The sequence below is a fragment of the Triticum dicoccoides genome, chromosome 6A, assembly GCF_002162155.2.
Source record: "Triticum dicoccoides isolate Atlit2015 ecotype Zavitan chromosome 6A, WEW_v2.0, whole genome shotgun sequence".
Lineage (NCBI taxonomy): Eukaryota > Viridiplantae > Streptophyta > Magnoliopsida > Poales > Poaceae > Triticum > Triticum dicoccoides.
The window spans coordinates 572,845,141-572,852,296 of record NC_041390.1 but is presented as its reverse complement, the minus strand read 5'-3'; positions in this window follow the sequence as shown (position 1 = coordinate 572,852,296).

Sequence of the window (7,156 nt, the reverse complement as noted above, 5' to 3'; positions counted from 1 at the left end):
CATTCATATAGAGTCATATCTTTGTTCTAGTATCGAGTTGTAATATTGAGTTGTAAGTAAATAAAAGTGTGATGATCATCATTATTAGAGCATTGCCCCAGTGAGGAAAAGATGATGGAGACTATGATTCCCCCACAAGTCGGGATGAGACTCCGGACGAAAAAAAAAGAGAAACGCAAAAAAAGGAGAAGGCCCAAAAAAAAGAAAAAAAAGAAAAAACAAAAAATGAGAGAAAAAGAGAGATGGGGCAATGTTACTATCATTTTACCACACTTGTGCTTCAGAGTAGCACCATGTTCTTCATATAGAGAGTCTCTTGAGTTATCACTTTCATATACCAGTGGGAATTTTCATTATAGAACTTGGCTTGTATATTCCAACGATGGGCTTCCTCAAATGCCCTAGGTCTTCATGAGAAAGCAAGTTGGATGCACACCCACTTAGTTTCAGTTTGAGCTTTCATATACTTATAGCTCTAGTGCATCTGTTGCATGGCAATCCCTACTCCTCACATTGACATCAATTGATGGGCATCTCCATAGCCCGTTGATTAGCCGTGCGATGTGAGACTTTCTCCCCTTTTGTCTTCTCCACACAACCTCCACCATCATATTCTATTCCACCTATAGTGCTATGTCCATGGCTCACGCTCATGTATTGTGTGAGGGTGAAAATGCTGAAGCGCGTTAAAAAGTATGAACCAATTGCTCGGCTTGTCATCGGGGTTGTGCATGATGTGAATATTTTGTGTAAAGAAGATGGAGCATAGCCAGACTATATGATTTTGTAGGGATAACTTTCTTTGGCCTTGTTATTTTGAAAAGACATGATTGCTTTATTAGTAGGCTTGAAGTACTATTGTTTTTATGTCAAATGATAGACTATTGCTTTAAATCACTCATATCTTAATATTCAAGCCATGATTATATACATGATCAAGATTATGCTAGGTAGCATTCCACATCAAAAAATCTTTTTTATCATTTACCTACTCGAGGACGAGCAGGAATTAAGCTTGGGGATGCTGATACGTCTCTGTTGTATCTATAATTTTTGATTGTTCCATGCCAATATTATTCAACTTTCATATACTTTTGGCAACTTTTTATACTATTTTTGGGACTAACATATTGATCCAGTGCCCAGTGAGAGTTCCTGTTTGTTGCATGTTTTTTGTTTCGCAGAATATCCATATCAAACGGAGTCCAAATAGAACAAAAACGTACGGAGATTTTTTTTGGAATATATGTGATTTTTGGGAAGTGAAATCAACGCGAGATGATGCTCAAGGGGCCCACGAGGTAGGGGGCGCACCTGCCCTGACCCTCATGGCCACCCCGTAAGGCGGTTGATGCCCTTCTTTCGCCGCAAGAAAGCTAATATCCGGATAGAGATCGTGTTCAAATTTCAGCCCAATCGGAGTTACGGATCTCCGGGAATATAAGAAACGGTGAAGGGTAGAATCTGAGAACGCAGAAACAGAGAGAGACAGAGACAAATCCAATCTTGGAGGGGCTCTCGCCCCTCCCACGCCATGGAGGCCAAGGACCAGAGGGGAAACCCTTCTCCCATCTAGGGAGGAGGTCAAGGAAGAAGAAGAAGAAGGGGGGCCCTCTCCCCCTTGCTTCTGGTGGCGCCGGAGTGCCATCAGGGGCCATCATCATCACTATCATCTTCACCAACAACTTCACTGCCTTCACCACCAAATATTCCCCCCTCTATGCAGCAGTGTAACCTCTCTCTTACCCGCTGTAATCTCTACTTAAACATGGTGCTCAACGCTATGTATTATTTCCCTATGATGTATGGCTATCCTATGATGTTTGAGTAGATCCGTTTTGTCCTAATGGCTATTTGATGATCAAGATTGGTATGAGTTGCATGTGTTATTATTGGTGTTGTCCTATGGTGCTCTCCATATCGTGCAAGCGTGAGGGATCCCCGCTGTAGGGTTTGCAATATGTTCATGATTTGCTTATGGTGGGTGGCATGAGTGACAGAAGCACAGACCCGAGTAAGTAGGTTGTTTGCGTATGGGATAAAGGGGACTTGATGCTTTAATGCTATGGTTGGGTTTTACCTTAATGAATCTTTAGTAGTTGCGGATGCTTGCTAGAGTTCCAATCATAAGTGCATATGATCCAAGTAGAGAAAGTATGTTAGCTTATGCCTCTCCCTCAAATAAAATTGTGATAATGATTACCGGTCTAGTTATCGTTTGCCTAGGGACAAATAACTTTCTCGTAACAACAAGCTCTCTACTAAAACTAACTTATTTGTGTCTTTACCTAAATAGCCCCTACTTTTTATTTACATGCTCTTTATTATCTTGCAAACTTATCCAACAACACCTACAAAGTACTTCTAGTTTCATACTTGTTCTAGGTAAAGCGAACGTCAAGTGTGCGTAGAGTTGTATCGGTGGTCGATAGAACTTGAGGTAATATTTGTTCTACCTTTAGCTCCTCGTTGGGTTTGACACTCTTACTTATCGAAAGAGGCTAAAATTGATCCCCTATACTTGTGGGTTATCAACCACTTCCATTGGTGCCTTTCTGATGATGCGTGAGTAGTTCTTTGTAGACCTTCGGGTCCGTAGTTAGTAGCTAGATGGCTTCATCTCTCTCTATTGATCCTCAATACAATGGTCTCTTAGAGATCTATATGATATAACTCTTTTGTGGTGTGTTTGTTGGGATCGATGAACTTCGAGTTTATGATCAGATCTATGTTCTTATATCCTTGAAAGTATTTGAGTTTCTTTGATCTCTTTTATGCATGATCTGTTATAGCCTCGTATTTCTTCTCTGATATTTGGGTTTTGCCTGGCCAACTCAATCTATTTATCTTGCAATGGGAAGAGGTGCCCGGTAGAGGGTTCGATCTTATGGTGCTTGATCCCAGTGAAAGAAAGGGAACCGACACGTATGTATCATTGCTACTAAGGATAAAAAGATGAGATCTATATCTACCGCCATATAGATAAAAGGATCGTGTCTACATCATGTCATCGTTCTTATTGCATTACTCCGTTTTTACATGAACTTAATACACTAGATGCATGCTGGATAGCGGTCAATGTGTGGAGTAATAGTAGTAGATGCAGGCAGGAGTCGGTCTACTAATCTTGGACGTGATGCCTATGTAATGATCATTGCCTGGATATCGTCATAATTATTTGATGTTCTATAAATTTCCCAACAGTAATTTGTTTACCCACTGTTTGCTATTTTTCTCGAGAGAAGCCACTAGTGAAACCTATGGCCCACGGGTCCTATTTCTCATATATTTGCCTTGCGATATACTTTTTCCTTGCTTTTATTTTCAGATCTATTAAACCAAAAATCCAAAAAATACTTTTCTGTAGTTTATTTTATTTGCAATCTATTATTTCAATCTATCACAACTTTCTCCCGTCACACGCCAATTTCTGGCACCGTTACCCGAAAGGGATTGACAACCCCTTTAACTCGTCGGGTTGTGAGGTGTTGTTATTTGTGTGTAGGGGTTGTTTATGTTGTGTTGCTTGGTTCTCCTACTGGTTCGATACCTTGGTTTCATAACTGAGGGAAATACTCTAACATCGCTGTGCTACATCATCCCTCCCTCTCCGAGGAAATACCGACGTAGTTCCAGCTGCCATCTACGCCTGTCGCCAGAATTTACGAGTACAGTAGTTTGAATTACACACGATTCCCGCAACAAAATCCGTGTGTGAACATAATAGTTGACGGTTTCCAATACAGAACCGTGTCAGATTAATGATCCCCGCCATTCACCTACCAAACCTCGAGCCGCGAGATAGAGTGCCAATCGTGTGGTGGCCGGTTGTCTTGCCAGATCTTTACATTTTTCTTTTTTGAACACCAGATATTTACATCGTGTGATGAATTTTTAACTCGCTCACAAGTGCACAAAAAATGATTTTTCAAACTGTTATGGTTAGCCGTTGCATGTACATGTAGTTCAAATTTGAATTACGGTCATTAAATGGTTAGAAAATCAATTAAATGTCTTTAAAAGGTCAAATGACCCCTGAAATTTTCCAAATTTTCACATGATAGTTGTATTAGTGCACATTAAACATAGAAAAAAAATTGAAGACAATAAGATGAAGCTATCTCCTGTTCGTCATCAAACATGCATTGTTTCCTCTCGGAACCACGAACCTTCTAGTGAGTTGCTCCGGTTTGTGAGGGGTGTGTGTCCAAACTTTTGTGAAACAGACCAATTTTTCTACCACATCATCTTGGTGGCATGACATTACATCAAGCAAGGTTTCATGTTTTTCTGATCATTTTTAAAATTTTTGGAATTAAAATGCCATGATGCTCCATGCATGTGCCCATGCCGTGAGACCAATATGTTTGAAAATTCCTTCTATTTTACTGCACATGGAATTAACTCGCACACAAGTACACAAATATGATTTTTCACACCGTTATGGTTAGCCCTTGCATGTAGATGTAGTTCAAATTTGAATCACGGTCATTAAATGACTAGAAAATCACTTAAATGTCTTTAAAAGGTCAAATGACTGCTAGAATTTTCCAAATTTTCACACTACAATTGTGGTAGTGCATGTTAAATGTAGAAAAAATTGAAGGCCGTAAGAGGAAGCTATCTCCTGTTCGTCATCAAACATGCAATGTTCCTTCTCGGAACCACGAGCCTTCTAGTGAGTTGCTCCGGTTTGTGAGGGGTGTGTGTCCAAACTTTCATCAAACATGCCAAATTTTTTACCACATCGTCTTGGTGGCATGGCATTACATCATCCAAGGTTTCATGTGTTTCTGATTTTTTTTAATTTTTTGGAATTAAAATGCCATGGAACTCCATGCATACATATGCATATGTGTCCATGTCGTGAGACAAATATGTTTGGAAATTCCTTCTAATTTACTGCATATGGAATTAACTCACACACAAGTACACAAATATGATTTTCAAACTGTTATAGTTAGCCGTTGCATGTAGATGTAGTTCAAATTTGAATTACGGTGAGTAAATGGCTAGAAAATCACTTAAATGTCTGTAAACGGTCAAATGACCCCTGAAATTTTCCAAATTTTCACATTACAGTTGTAGCTGTGTTTTAATTTTCGGTCGAGAAAAATGGGTTTGGGCCGAATTTCGGCCATCTCGGCCTGGGACGGAAAGTATCTTTAGCCTGAAATTAATCAAATTTGGCATTTTTGGTCAAATTTATGTCAAATTTCAGTCAAAATTTGGTCAAACTTCAGTCGAAATTTTTGAAAATGACTGAAGTTCGGCCATCTCGGCCTGAGGCAAGAAAAATCTCAAACTGAAATTCAAAACACAGAGTTGTAGTAGTGCAGGTTAAACGTAGAAAAAATTTGAAGGCCATAAGAGGAAGCTATCACCTGTTCGTCATCAAACATGCATTGTTCCCTCTCGGAACCACGAGCCTTCTAGTTAGTTGCTCCAATTTGTGAGGGTTGTGTGTCCAAACTTTCGTCAAACATGCCAATATTTTTACCACATCATATTGATGGCTTGACATTACATCAACCAAGGTTTCATGTGTTTCTGCTATTTTTTTTATTTTTTTGGAATTAAAATGCCATGGCACTCCTTGCATACATATGCATGTGTCCATGTTGTGAGACAAATATGTTTGAAAATTCCTTCTAATTTACTGCACATGGAATTAACTCACACACAAGTGCACAAATATGATTTTTCAAACCGTTATGGTTAGGCGTTGCATGTAGATGTAGTTCAAAATTTAATTATGGTCATTAAATGGCTAGAAAATCACTTAAATGTCTTAAAAAGGTCAAATGACCCCTAGAATTTTCCAATTTTTCACATTATAGTTGTAGTAGTGCACGTTAATCGTAGAAAAAATTTGAAGGCCGTAAGAGGAAGCTATCTCCTGTTCGTCATCAAACATGTATTGTTCCCTCTCGGAACCACGAGCCTTCTAGTGAGTTCTGGTCTGTGAGGGGTGTGTGTCCAAACTTTCATCAAACATGCCAAATTTTTTACCACATCATCTTGGTGCATGGCATTACATCAACCAAGGTTTCATGTGTTTCTGATAATTTTTTAAAATTTCTGGAATTAAAATGCCATGGCACTCCATGCATACATATGCATATGTGTCCATGTCGTGAGACAATTATGTTTGAAAATTCCTTCTAATTTACAGCACATGGAATTAACTCGCACACAAGTACATAAATATGATTTTTCAAACCGTTATGGTTAGCCGTTGCATGTAGATGTAGTTCAAATTTGAATTACGGTCATTAAATGGCTTGAAAATCACTTAAATGTCTTCAAAAGGTCAAATGACCCCTGAAATTTTCCAAATTTTCACATGAAAGTTGTATTAGTGCATGTTACACGTAGAAAAAAATTTGAAGGCTGTAAAAGGAAGCTATCTCTCGTTCATCATCAAACATGCATTGTTCCCTCTCGGAACCACGAGCCTTCTAGTGAGTTGCTCTGGTGTGTGAGGGGTTTGTGTCCAAACTTTCTTCACACATGCCAAATTTTTTATGACATCATCTTGGTGGCATGACATTACATCAACCAAGGTTTCATGTGTTTCTGATATTTTTTAATTTTTTGAAATTTAAATGCCATGGCACTCCATGCTTAATTGTGTCATAGCCGCTTGACCAAAATGTTTGAAAATTCCTTCCAGTTTACTGCACATGGAATTAAATCGCCCACAAGTACACAAAATATGACTTTTCAAACTGTTATGGTTAGCTATTGCATATACATGTAGTTCAAATTTCAATTACGGTCATTAAATGGCTAAAAAATCACTTAAATGTCTTAAATGGTCAAATGACCCCTAAAATTTTCCAAAATTTGACATGACAGTTGTATTAGTAACTACAAAATTTCGTGTACAGTTAAAACACCATCCGTTGCCACTTTACTCCAAATTCGTCTTTCACAGCTAATAAAAAAATATCTACAACATCACATATAGTTGTTTTCTAGGAACCGTTTGCGATGAAAATATCTGGGTCTATTTAAGTCTCCCTCCTTAAGCTTCTCCGGCTCGTTTGCTCCTGTGCCAGCAACCCCCGAATCACCGAATCCCGATCCCCAATCCCGTACCCCTTTCTTGCAAAGATGACACCATGGAAACGCTTCGTGAAGGCCCGTACGA